At 38.4% G+C, this 13,883-nt stretch overlaps 1 protein-coding gene across 2 annotated transcripts in view; it reads right to left on the bottom strand.

The window, feature by feature from the left end:
* DOCK4 (dedicator of cytokinesis 4) overlaps positions 1–13,883 on the bottom strand; it is a 489,751-nt gene that overhangs the window by 316,140 nt on the left and 159,728 nt on the right. Inside the window, exon 1 of one of the 2 annotated variants that reach the window (XM_057550243.1) lies at positions 5,270–5,316. The exons of the other annotated variant lie outside the window; for it this stretch is intronic. The gene's annotated coding sequence lies outside the window, so the exon portion shown is untranslated. Of the gene's footprint in view, positions 1–5,269; positions 5,317–13,883 lie in introns of those variants that run through there. 2 annotated transcript variants of the gene reach the window in all.

Below are 13,883 nucleotides of genomic sequence, written 5' to 3'. Positions count from 1 at the left end.
CATATTCAGCAATACTTTTCAAAGTGTACCTTCAACTTCTTCCTGAAATTTACCTGCAATGCTTTCTCACCTTCATTCAATACTTCAAACCTTCCCCTCTTTCAGGCTGTTATCACTGTAGAATTGTTTTCCTGACCCTAACATTTAACACTGGGCTTCTCTTTCGACTTCACCACTTATGACTGCTTGATCAACTTTAGAGGACACAAAATTCTTCAAGCGGTTGTGCAAAGGACATGGACAGAGAGCCAGCACTAGTTTCCCAAGTTCATACTCACTGCCCCGAGTAGCACAGTCCTTGGAAATTTGAGCCACTACTTCACTATTGGGGGATCATAATCTTCTTTATACTTAAAAAAAAAAAAAAAACTTAAGAGAATAAGTAAGCTCAACACAAAACCCACATTGGCATTAATGTTTCAGTGTTAAATATAGTGCTCAGTCTGGAAAAATCCCTAGAAATAGAAGTCTTAAATGATAGCATCTCAATGGACAAATCCTGCAATAAAGGAGCTCATTTTCAATTCATGGGCTAATCTATTATGCTTTTGACTGGGTTTTGGTTACAAGCCCACTCTCAAACCTCTATTTTTATTTAAGGGGCCTAATATTTTCACTTGCATACATGTATGAGAAAGAGAAAATGAGAGAGATGTATGTTTTGGGAGGGGGGAGAACAGAAGAAGATGAAAGAGAGAATATACAAGGATGAATCATTTGACCAACTTTATCAAAGTTTTATAATGGACTGGGTAACAGCAGAGGAATCAGACAGGATTACTGAATCTATTTCCTCAAATGGCTAAATGGAAATTTTAAAATATCCTTTTAAAGTAACTAAACAAAGAAAGGAAACTAACTACGTACCATCTTTTGAAAAGTGCAACTGGAGGGATGGAGCAAGACTCCGAGCTCCATCCAGCACGGCTCTGAGTCCTATTCATATACTCTGCCTCAGAAGTGGTAATAAGGAAAAGGATGAGCTGATGAAACTCTCAACATTCTCACTTAAATGACTGCAACTGTGGAGAAGCTGACTTGGAATTAGAAGTCCTAAAGAAAAAAAAAAAAAATCCATGAGACTAGAAGAGTCCTGTGCTTTCTCAAGTGCCCCAGGCTTGCCACATTCCAGGATACTAAGGAGAATTGGGGTCAAGCTGAAACAGCTGCAGCTAGATGGAGTGGACGGGGCCTAGAATATTTAAAAATTAGTAGAAAATAAAGTCAGTCCAGATAGGGTGACTAATCATCCTGGTGTGCCTGAGACTGAGAGGGTTTTCTGGGATGTGGGACTTCCGGTGTGAAATTTGGGAAAGTCCTGGACATACTGGGATGATTAGTCACCCTAGATCCAGGTCCTCCAAGAAAGACTGTACTCAGCTCCAGCTGAGATCTTACCACTCTTGTGCCCTTGGATTATGAGTACTGCAGTGAAGCTGACAGCCAGCCCTCAAATTGTAGATAGAAATTTAGAAGACAATTTAGTCCCAGATAAAGTAGAAACAGGATCAAGTGAATTCACTTCTACTTGATCAGAACAAATAGATGATGTGGAGAGTGGCCTGTATCATGTATGAGTGAGAAGAAATAACAACAATTATAAAACTCTGCTAAAACAAAAAAATGTAAGAAAAGGATCCAGCATGTGAATGACAGACGTGGAACTAAGACTGTAACGGGGACACCCCTGGTGGCGCAGTGGTTAAGAATCCACCTGCCAATGCAGGGGACACAGGTTCGAGCCCTGGTCCGGGAAGATCCCACATGCCACAGAGCAACTAAGCCTGTGCGCCACACTACTGAACTTGTGCTCCTAGCCCGCTAGCCACAACTACCGAGCCCGCGTGCCACAACTACTGAAACCCACGCTCCTAGAGCCCACGCTCCGCAACAAGAGAAGCCACCGCAATGAGAAGCCCACACACTGCAACAAAGAGTAGCCCCCGCTCACCGCAACTAGAGAAAGCTCACGTGCAGCAACAAAGACCCAACACAGCCAAAAATAAGTAAATTTATATATATTAAAAAAAAGACTGTAAGGAACATAACCCTAGAAACAGAAGACTCTCACATTCTATTAAAAACTTTGTAAGACTATGAATTCTATAAAACAAGGACTCAAAGACTAGATGATGACAGAACAAAAGTTCAAAATGAAAGGAAGATTATAGAAATAAGGAGATGCATACAAAACAACAGTATTAGGTATTTAATAAACAAATTAGAAATAGCAAGGGTCAGAAGAGAAGAAAACCTAATTAATGGCCCAGAGTAAATGTTAGAGATAATCACACTGAATGTGGCAAGAAAAGACAAAGGAATTAAGGGAACTAGAGAGAAGGTGACACATGGAGAATCAAGATAAGCAAATGTAAGGATGATTGTTGTTCTTGAAGCAACACATACATATACACACACAGGAAAGAGAAAAGAAGGGTTCATATTCAAAAAGTGGAGACTTACAACACACTCCCCCAAAGCTCTCTAAAATAAAGAACTGAAACTGCAGATCAAAAGGATATTTTTTTAAATAAATTTATTTATTTATTTTTGGCTGCATTGGGTCTTCATTGCTGCACGTGGGCTTTCTCTAGTTGCAGTGAGCGGGGTCTACTCTTCACTGCGGTCTTCTCATTGTGGTGGCTTTACTTGTTGCAGAGCACAGGCTCTAGGTGCATGGGCTTCAGTACTTGTGGCACGCGGGCTCAGCAGCTGTGGTTCGCGGGCTCTAGAGCGCAGGCTCAGTAGTTGTGGCACACGGGCTTAGTTGCTCCGTGGCATGTGGGATCTTCCCGGACCAGGGCTCAGACCCGTGTCCCCTGCATTGGCAGGTGGATCCTTAACCACTATGCCACCAGGGAAGCCCCAAAAGGACATTCTTATGCCAGGGAAAATTTATACACAGTTAAAAAAAGAAAAGAAAAAAAATCAAGCAATAGCTTAAGTTATTTAACATAAGAATTAAAAATTTTTCAGACATCAAGTATAAAAAAGCAAGTCATCTACTAGAGGGAGAAAGACAACAAAACTAGGCTGACTACAGACACTGTCACAATAATATTCAGTGTCAGAAGACAGTGGGGCCATGTCTTTAAACGACAAAACGTATGACTGAAGAATATTAAATCCAGTTAACCTACAGTTCAAGTGTAAAAGCAAAAGGCAGACATTTGCAAACATTTGAAAACTCAGGAAATAGGATATCCATGAGTCTTCCCTTAGAATAAACAAACCAAAAAAAACTGCTTGACCATGAAATCTGGATAAACAAGAGATGAATCCGAATAAAGAACTCAGAAATGGAAAAACTGTGGCCAAAGGACCCATGGTTCTATTTAAATATAAAACTAAGACTAAACAACTAGGGCATTATGATTGCAAATCAGAGTATGAATGTTGTGAAGCCTGAAAAAAGAAAAACTAATATAAACAACATAAGGGGAGGTGGGAGGAAGCACAAGTTTCTTAATTCCTCTCGTTTCCTAACAGGGAGACAATCCATATAATATCTAAGATGTTTAAATTTAGTTTGTTTTTAAAACGTTTAAGTTGAGATTTAATTATATATAATAAAGTACACAGATCTTAAGTGTACGTTTGATGGGTTTTGACATATATATACACTCATTTAACCAATATCCCAATTAAGATATAGAACAGTGACATCACCCTAGAGAGTTCCTTTCCAGTCTATACTCCATTCACCTCATAGGCAACCTCTCTTCTGACTTCTATCACCAGAGAAAAGTTCTGCACGTCCTAGAACATAATATAAATGGATTTATGGAATATATACTCTTTTGCGTCCGTCTTCTTTGCTCAACAATGTCTATGAGAGTCACCCGTGTTGTTGCATGTCTTAACAGTCCCTTCCTATTTTATGATGGATGCTATTCCATTGTGTGAATGTACCACAGTTTATTTATGTACATTGTTTCTAAGTGCTTATGAATGAATCTGAAATGAACATGCTTACACAGATCTTCTTGTGGACATGGGTTTTCATTTTGGGGAGGAAATAACAGTGGAATCACTGGATCCTAAGATAGGAGTACATTTAATTTTATAAGAAACACTTTCTCATAGGGTCTGAATCATTTTACATTCCCACCAAGAGTGTACAAGGATTCCAGCTGTTCCACATCCCCATGTAAACTTTGTATTTTCAGTATTTTTAATTTCAGCCATTCTAATGGGTGCACAGTGGTAATACTGTGATGGCTCCAACCTCCTAATGCTTCTTAACTCTTTTCCTTACCTTGGAGGCATTATTTTAGACATTATTGTTTTTACGATAAAGAAACTTAATCACAAGTTCAAAAATTCCTCCAGTTTCATTTCATTAAATATAGTGCTTTAAATTTTAAAATAATGTGTACACACACCATTATAAAATTATTGGTGCCTGTCTACCTATGTCCATTCATTCATCCTTCTATCCATAAATTTTCAGACTCTCATATTCCCCAAATGATAACATTTTATTTCTGGCAGGTAAGATTTGGAGGTGATTTTAACTGTCTTCTTTGTATTTTTCTATATTCTTTGAATTTTAGAAAAATGAGCATGTCTCATATTTTAGACAAATTGTAAAGCTATTTTTTGTTTAGTGGGGATTGGACACCATATAAAGGCACAGAGAGAAAAATACGGAGGTGAAATCTAAGTACTTTTGAAAAATTAATTAACAGACATATCAACAGGTCATCTATGTTTTGGGGACTTGTGATTCTTCAAAGACTTTGTAGGGAGGAGCAACAGAAGAGGCTTAGTGGTGATGAATACTAATGTCATCCTGCCACACAAACAGATGAGGACACAGATCAATATGCCAAGTGAGGTCAAGAACAAACAGCTTGGACGTGGCAGAATTGTCACACCAGTGCCACCGCTGGCTGGGGAGCTTCAACCGCACTCAGGACAGGCTACACCCTATTGAGTTTGTATCCTGAAAACCAACACCAGTAGGAACATGTTTCTCCTCCAGGTGACAAAGTGACAAAAATATAAAATCCAAGTAGAAGGTGAATAATCCTCAATCAGAGATGTAAATCAAACCCTGTTTAGTTCTATGGAAAGGACATAACTTTTGGCACCAGCTAGAGCCCATTTCAACCCTTGCTCTTAGTTACCAACTCTAATGTTTTGTGACTATAAAGAGGATCACGTCTATTTCACTCAGTAGGAACTTTTTAGAAAAGCAGCATATTGGACCAATGTCACTACCTTCTGGACCTAAGAAATGGTGCATATCAACAAGTTCACTCACACGGAGGTGCTCACGTCCACTTTAGTCAGGTCCTTGGCTTCTGAGAAGTGGTTTAGTCTCTTCACAACACAGAGTAAATAACAGGAAACGGATTTAAACAGGGGAGCCAGAACAGAGAAGCTGAGCGTTAACATTCATACATCACGATATATTGTATTGTTTTAGGCTCAATGAATTTCCAAGATCTCCCAGAATCATCATCCATATTTAAACACAGACTTCAAATGCACTCCACTCAAGTATAAGGATGTCAAAATTGTCTCCAATTCTTACGTTATTATTTCAATGGAAAGATATTTACTGATTACCCACAGTGTAAGGAACCCTGCCATTATTTCTGCTGATAAGGTTGAATTATCAAGCATTTACTGTGCTACATAGAAAACTGAAGGTTATATACCTATCCTTTTTTTTTTTAAGGTATGATTGTCAACATTAAATAAAAATCTAGATGGCATCATAAAGAGATGATTGGACTTGCTGGATTTCACATCTCTGGGTGAAATGGGGATTCACACCTCGGTCTTTGTACTCCCAATCGTGAGCTCTTTCCATTAACCATTGCCAATAATAGTTTTCACAAACATCTTACTTTGGCTACATGTCATTCACGTTTTCCAGAAAACTGCACAGGCCAGGGGAACCAGAAACCTGGATGTGAAGGTGCCCCAGGTGGCAGGATGTTAAAGACAACTGGTTTCCACAGCCCCTTTTTGTCTTGATGCTTGTTGGCAGCAGGAACATTCCCCACTGCAAAGGTCACATCTCAGGGTAATTGGTAAGTTTCTGGAAGGTGGTACCTGGGGAGGTTTCATCATCTGAATATTATACCTATCCTTAAAGTAACTCTGGAAAGATGGATGTAGGAAGCAAAGCCTTCTCTTTCTGAAGGATCTCCTGATCTCCAAAGAGCTGAAGACTTGCCCGTGGGGCTACATCTACATAGACCTGTGGGCTAGATTAGATCCACAGATGTCTCTTGTTTCGCCTACACTGTGTTTTAAAACGATTATAATTACTACCAACATTTGAGAATTAGAAGTATTTCATAAATAAATTTAATTTTCAGCTTTTCTTGAAAAATGAGAAAATCCAGTTAATCGAGTCCTTATTTCCCATGCTAACAACTTATTTTGATTTAAATAACAGCTGACCTCTTCACATGAAAAAGATCTCTCCAGCTACCCCTGTTGCTTAGCCCTGGCCCTTTGCACTCAGGCCTGGCACCAATAAGCATTTGAATTTCCAGCCCCTTACCACATGTCAGGTGTATTCTACTGGTAACTACCTTGTTCATACTGCATACATGTTCATTAATAAAATGTGAGTGACTTAGACACGGCCTCAAGCCATCTTGTATGTAGCCCACTAGCTGGAAAAGTAAAGACTCTCCACATATGTACGCTGACCCAATTTAAAGTGAGGTCAAAATGTTTTACAGAGAAAATTTAATGAAATCAATATGAAAACCAATAAGTGATTAAATGGAAATCCTCCAACAGGATTCTCAAACGATTGAGATTAAATCTCTAGTTTCTATGCCATCAAATCTTATCTTCTAATTGATCAGAATTCTAAATAGAAAGGCTTTCATATTTAAGTGACACAAATATGGGAAGTTATGTCACAGGTAGACTCTGCACTTTTCTTTTAAAATGTCCAATAATAGAGGTTTAATTAAATAAATCATCACGTTCCATACAGAAGGATACTAGCATTAAGAATGATGTTATAGAAGGAAATTGAACTACATGAAAAACTGACCAAGAAGTATCATTTAGTGAAAGGATCACATTCTAAAATAGTATATTCAATGTAACTCCTTTAAAAAAAATGTATAAACTATACATACACTCACTAAGAATGTACAGTTGTATATATTAGACTCTATAAACACACATTTAAAAAGAGAGAAAGTACATACAATGTCTAAAGTAGTTATCTCTGGGTGGTGGATTTAGAAGTACTTATTATTTTTCTTTTTTTTTTTTTACATTTTAACAGTAACTAAATATTATTTTTTAGTAAGACAATAACATACCAGCTCAGGCTGAGATGAAGCCCTAAGTTGAAACCATTAGATGAAACATCTTATGAACTATTTTTCTTGGGTTTAACCGGAAAACATTGATGAACACTGCTGATAAAAATCCTTCCAGAGTCTCAAGTACCCATCTATTGTGACAGGAAGGTCACAGAATGCCCAATTATTATAATTCTTTTCAGGAGAGGTGAGACCCTGAGGTGTAGCTGTCAGAGTAGATAAGAATACACAATTATAGGAGTTAAAAAATGTATTTCCTCTGACCTCAAGGAAATGGGGAAGAGAAGAAAATGAGGTCAAAGTATATTTCCATGTTAGTCAACATTTTTCATCCAGTCACAGCCTGAACAAATTTTAAGTATCAAAATATGATATAACTCAATGAACAGACAACAGACAAACTTTAGATGAAGGCAGGGTCATTGACAGATCTACCATTCAATGGATAATGAAAAATTTCAAAAATGATTCAGTTAATTACTTCAAGTCATACAACTACTATGTAACAACAGACCTGGGCATAAAACCCCTGGTAAACCTGATACTGTTCCTACTCTATCACTCTATCTCTTGCTCCATTTCACCATCAGGGTAACACAGGACTAAAAAACTTTTTAGTTATGGTTCTTGTACTGCTATTAACTCTCATTTTGCCAAAGACACTTCCCATTTATGAGTCTCCTTTCCTCATCAGTAAAATGAAGAAGCAAACCTACATGATATCCATGACGCTCCCAGTCCTAGAATTCTATGATTCGATGGCAAACAGAAGACATTTGCTTGGGCCCCAGACTGCCCCCTTTTGCACTGCATAGCCTATTTCTGGAGTGCCAAGCTGTACCCCCATTGGTTTAAGAATGCCAGCATATGGGCTCAGAGGGGAGCGGCTGCCAAAATAAATATTCTCCAGTCCATAATAGAATGAAAATAACAACCAGTTGCAAGGTGATAAAGAGTAATAATCTCTGAGGATGTTAACCTATCATTTTAGTGACTCCCCAACTCTACTCACTGGAACAGACATCACTGTAGTCCAGAGGGGTCAATGATGGGGAGATGAAGACATTATTCTCATGCCTTTTTTGCCTTAGGACAGGAAGATCAGGTCAAAAATATGAAAGAGGATAGTGGACCACGGACAACAAGAAAGGATCAAGAAGTTACGAAACACCACCGGTAAAACTCACATCCAAGACAGCAAAGATTAATGAAACTTGTAGTTATATGGGAAAAAGTTAGGCCAGTATGTGCTGAGTGAAAATTCCATGAATGCCACATGACAAAAATTAGAGCTAATACAATGGGGGGGAGGGGCGGAAGGTATTTAGTTGATAATGTACACACTCTACAAAATTAAATCTTTGCTGTCCAACTGCTTGCTACAGGAATGACCAATTATCCATGGACAATAGTGGCTCTATTCACTCACCTTACTTGTCAATTAGCATGTCAGGCAGAAGTGGAAAATAAACAGACATCATCACCTACCCAATGAAATAGAGAGACTTTCACGTATCTTGACCAAAACAATGTCATTAAATCTCTTTTATAATCAAAAAGAACCTAATCAATAATCTCATTATTCCCTCTGAAATACTTAACAGTTTCACTAACAATCATATTCAATTTTTCTATACTCAAGAAACTGCCACAAATCAATTCTTAACCACAAAAGTGGGGTCTTAAAAACAGGAGCTTACTTGTTTTGATCCAAATACGATGATGCATTGATAACATAAAAACACACAAAAAACCCAATCCAAAAATGGGCAGAAGACCTAAATAGACATTTCTCCAAAGAAGATATACAGATTGCCAACAAACACATGAAAGGATGCTCAACATCACTAATCATTAGAGAAATGCAAATCAAAACTACAATGAGGTATCACCTCACACCAGTCAGAATGGCCATCATCAAAAAATCTACAAACAATAAATGCTGGAGAGGGTGTGGAGAAAAGGGAACCCTCTTGCACTGTTGGTGGGAATGTAAATTGATACAGCCACTATGGAGAACAATATGGAGGTTCCTTAAAAAACTAAAAATAGAACTACCATATGACCCAGCAATCCCACTACTGGGCATATACCCTGAGAAGACCATAATTCAAAAAGAGTCATGTACCAAAATGTTCATTGCAGCTCTATTTACAAGAGCCAGGACATGGAAGTAACCTAAGTGTCCATCGACAGATGAATGGATAAAGAAGATGTGGCACATGTATACAATAGAATATTACTCGCCATAAAAAGAAATGAAATTGAGTTATTTGTAGCGAGGTGGATGGACCTAGAGACTGTCATACAGAGTGAAGTCAGAAAGAGAAAAACAAATACTGTATGCTAACACATATATATGGAATCTAAAGGGAAAAAAATGGTTCTGAAGAACTGAGGGGCAGGACAGGAATAAAGACACGGATGTAGAGAATGGACTTGAGGACACAGGGAGGGGGAAGGGTAAGCTGGCACGAAGTAAGAGAGTGGCATGGACATATACACACTACCAAATGTAAAACAGATAGCTAGTGGGAAGCAGCCGCATAGCACAAGGAGATCAGCTCCGTGCTTTGTGTCCACATAGAGGGGTGGGATAGGGAGGGTGGGAGGGAGATGCAAGAGGGAGGAGATATGGGGATATATGTAAATGTATAGCTGATTCACTTTGTTATACATACAGCAGAAACTAACACACCACTGTAAAGCAATTATGCTCCAATAAAGATGCTAAAAAACAAAACAAAACAAAACCTGCACCAGTGAGAGGTTATGGTGTAGATAACCAAGACATTGTTTAAAATGTTAAAGGCAAGATTAAGATCTCTGTTAAAAAGGCATCCATAAAAGCCATCAATGGAAAGAATGAGGTGTCACAGAATCATGAATGTTTAATGAAGAGGCAGACAAGCCATTCCCACAGAACACAATCAATTTAAAGAACAAAATGATGCACAAGAGCAGAGTTTGTTACCAACTAATTATGAGCACCAGTATATTCAAATGTCACAAGAGAACAGGAAAGCCTGGATAGAAGGGATACGAGAATATCTGATTTCAATATGGTTTATATGTAGTATCTGAATATCCCCAGATACTAGCCAATTCTGGGTCTCCCAGAAGTTGTAATAAAAGCGCTTAGCTTCAGAGTATTTCTTACTCTGAAATGAGAATCTTAAAGACAACATTTAGCAGGATACATTATTTTGCATGTGAGCCATGTACACTCAGGTTAAAAAACAGACTTTCTGAAGATCCCCCAACTAATTAGAGTAATAATAAAATTAATGATAATAGTTGTTGTTATTGTTATTATTCTTATTGCTGCAGCTTCACTTGGCTAGCACTAAGGTATGGTTTGAAGTGCTTTATATCTATCCTGTCAATTAATCTTCCCATTTACTCTATAAGTTAAGTACTATTATCAATCCCACTTACAGATATGGAAACTAAAGCACAGAGAACCTATGTTCTTTATTCAAGGTCACACATAGGGTGAGTGAGAGAACCAGGATTAGAACCCTAGGAAATCTGCTCCAGAATTTACGCTCTTCACCACTGCCCACTATCCTTGGCTTTTATGTTAGTGGAGTTCCACCTATTCTATTACTATAGCAACATGGATGGTAGGCTGTGCACTAAGATGGAGATAGTACTGGCTGATGAGTTGTGTGACATGGGTTCCACCAACATCCTGTGTGTCCTTGGGCAACTCACTCTACTTTCCTGGCTTTAGAGTCTTCATTTGCAAAAAGTGTGTTCTGTGTTAGATAATGCCAAATATTGTTTTTATCTAGTGCTCATCAATGTGCATGAATTTGTTTCTTCCACTTTCATTATAATATGCCATAACACATTTTTATCTCTAGCACAAACTTCTCCTCTCACTTTACACTCATATATCCAAGTATCTACTTGATATCTCCATTTATGTCTAACCTATATCTCAAACATACCAGGTCGAAAATCACAATCTTTCTTCCTTTCCACCCCCTCCAAATCCTCTGATCCCACCCCAGTCTTAAACTCCCTACTAAACAGAATTCTCTTCTACCAGTTGTGAGGTCCAAAAACATTAGCACCATCCTTGATTTCTTTCCTTTTCCACACTCTACATCCAGTCCTGCAGCAAACCCAAGGATGGGTTCTTCAAAATATATCCTGAATTCCTGAATTGACCACTCTCACCATACAAGTAGCCCTACCCGAGCCAGAGTTCTCCACATTCTCTAACCTGGACTATTTCCATAGCTTCTCACTGCCCCTGACCACCTGCAAAGCTTCCTCCCTTGCTTCACAGGACAGCGACCAGCGGGATTCCTTCTAACACCGAAGTTCCTCAGATCTCTTCCCTACGCAGGATCCTCCAAGTGCCTTCCCATCTCACTCACAACGAAAGCTCATATCCTTCCCACCAGGGTAATAAAGCCCAGGTGATCTGGTTCCTCACTCTACCCCTTCTTTTTGTGGAGCTCACTTTCTGCCATTCTCCCCTTGCTCATTCCACTGGCCGCTCCACTCTCTTTGTGATTCTACAATCAGCCTCAAGCACGCTCTCCCATTTCTAGTTTTTATACCTACCCTGTCTAGAAGACTCTTTCCTCAGATGGCTGCGTGATTTGTCCTCTTACTTTTTTTAAGGTTTCTGCTCAAATGTCACCTTACAAAGAAAAGCTTTCCTAACTAGAGGAAAATATATAGAACCTTTGCACTGTGAAGATCTATCCCTTTAAGAAGATCTATTTCCCCTTCCCATCATCCCCTCATTGAAATGTTACTCCATGAGACTAGGGAACTGTTTCCTGCTATGAACACACAGACTGTTAATAGTATCTGACACATAGCAGATTCTCAATACATACTTTTTAAACAAATAAACCAGTAAATAATTATCACAATGTGTTATAGAGGTCATTTGACACTAAACGTTCCTTGGCTGAGGACAAGGATCAAGTCTTTTCATCCAGATGCACCCAAAATTTAGCACTTACCTGAAAGATAATAATTGCTCAATAATATTTATCAAACATGTCAGGGCATTTTCCTCCTGAAACATACTAACTCTTTTCTATGACATGTTAAGAACTAGTAGATTCAAAAGTCATGCCTCTAAATCTGATAGGGGTGAAAGTTTGCCATTTTATTCAAGAGAGCACTGTTACTGCCCTGCCCCCCCCCCGAAAAAAGCCCTAACAGATATTAAAGGCACTACAATAGAAAATACCATTTAAAAGATGAGGGAATACATGTCAATTGCCATTTGGCAAAAAAAAAAAGTACATTAAAATGTATGCCTCGTGATATGAAGTTAAGAAAAATAACAGTACTTTTTCCATGGAACAAAAAGCAAGCAGGTTCCCCTTAGCTATCATTTATCATTCATATGTTTATATTCATGGTATATTGAACTACTGCTTAGGGAAATCATTGTTCAGTACCTTGTCTCTTGAATAACAACTGTACTTTAAAAAAACAGAAAAACTTGTCAGCTGAAAACCTACATCTGATTAATCACATCCATGCAAGCAATCATCATCCACACAACCTTGGAATTAACAAAAAGAGCATCCATCAGGGAGCACTGGGTACCAGTTCGCCTTTGTTCAAGTCTGGCGCTGGTGCCAAGAACCAAAAGTCTGTCTCATTTGTCCCACCTTGAAATATTTAAGAAAATTCAGACAGTAGAAAAAATAGATTTAGGGAAATTCTATTCTTGTAATAAAAGATAAACGCCAGCAATAAAAAAGTAAAAACCAAGGTAAAGGTAAATAGTCTCCCAGGAAGCTGCCAAAGTGGAAAAGAAAAAAAAATCCTTCAGTGAAAATTTACACCTGATACTTCTGTTTCCAACTGAGATGGAGTAATAGGAGATAGATATAACCTGCTACCTGAAACAACCAAAAAACTGAATAAAATATATGTAACGATAGTTTTCAAGACAGTGGACATGACATATCAAAGGACAGTAATCCTTGAGAGAGGAGATACACATGGGGTGAGCCTTATGATTTTTCCAGTTTTCTGCCTTAAAAGATGCTCCAGGCCATGGCACCCTGAGGAGAAGCCTGAATGGAGCCCAACAGACTCTCTGAGTTGAGGAAATAGAGTTGGGAGTCTGGGGAGATCAAGGAAGCTTACAGGAGCAGAGAGGACAGAGATACACAGAAAGAAGGGCAAAGCTCTGCAGAAGGTCTACCTCAAGTATTCAGAATACTAATCAGTACATGCCTGTGAGGAAATTAGGTAAGTCTGGGGAAAAAAACCACCCTGAAGGATTAGAAGGAATAGTGTCTGGAACTCACACAAGACCTGTTCCCAATAGTCAGACTGGAAATCCTCATAATTCATAGGGTATTAGGTAGAGAAGGGTTTTCCCTCAGTAGAGAGGCAAAAGTAGTGCTAGACTAACCACTTCTCTATTCTGATAAACAAATCTAAAAAGCAGGACCCAAAAGGATCAAATTAACTTAAATGCATCCCATAATGAAGGTTAAGAATATGTATACAAAATCAAAATGTCCATCACCCAAAAAGGTAAAATCTACTGATATGCAATTTAAAAATTATCAG

Source organism: Balaenoptera acutorostrata, chromosome 7, assembly GCF_949987535.1.
Source record: "Balaenoptera acutorostrata chromosome 7, mBalAcu1.1, whole genome shotgun sequence".
Lineage (NCBI taxonomy): Eukaryota > Metazoa > Chordata > Mammalia > Artiodactyla > Balaenopteridae > Balaenoptera > Balaenoptera acutorostrata.
The sequence above is the reverse complement of the archived record's forward strand: the minus strand, read 5'-3'. Positions and strand labels throughout refer to the sequence as shown.